The sequence below is a fragment of the Microtus ochrogaster genome, chromosome 22 (assembly GCF_000317375.1).
Source record: "Microtus ochrogaster isolate Prairie Vole_2 chromosome 22, MicOch1.0, whole genome shotgun sequence".
NCBI lineage: Eukaryota > Metazoa > Chordata > Mammalia > Rodentia > Cricetidae > Microtus > Microtus ochrogaster.
The window spans coordinates 29,488,965-29,489,562 of NC_022023.1; positions in this window are offsets into that span (position 1 = coordinate 29,488,965).

Genomic DNA, 598 nt, shown 5'->3' on the forward strand with positions numbered 1-598 from the left:
AAAAAAAAGAAAGTCATGCTGCATACTTCTAACCTACTGAGCACAATGGTTTAGTAGAACTCAGCTTAAATGTGCACAGAACATCCAATCTACCACTGGCAAAATCACCTCACCCCACTCTATAATAAAGTATAGAGCAGCTGTGCAATCTGCTGAATATTGTACTGAAAGTAAAAACCAGGATGGTTGTGTGGCTAAACATATAAAATTGAAAAGTTATGTCAAAGCATAAGACAGGAAACACTATCTGTTTGTACATGTATGTGTGAGACTGTGTGTATTTTTGTTTCTTCCCTCACCTTTAAGTTTTCCTTATAAGGAATGAAAATAGAGTAATATTAGAACCACAAGTACTAAAGGAACCTTTCTATTTTAACATCATCTCCTTTGGGGAAATGTAGAACATACCAAAGAGCCTGGTTCGATAGTCCTTATCTGTGCAGATTATGGGAGACTTCTCTGGGAGACTGTCCCAGTCTTTCCCACGCTCTGACGAGCCTGTCTAATTAGGCAGGAAGATGATGGGAATGAGAGGAAATTGCAGTGTTGGGAAAGGAACAAGAATTCGAGCCTAGAAAGCAGTTTAGTCAGAGCAGAG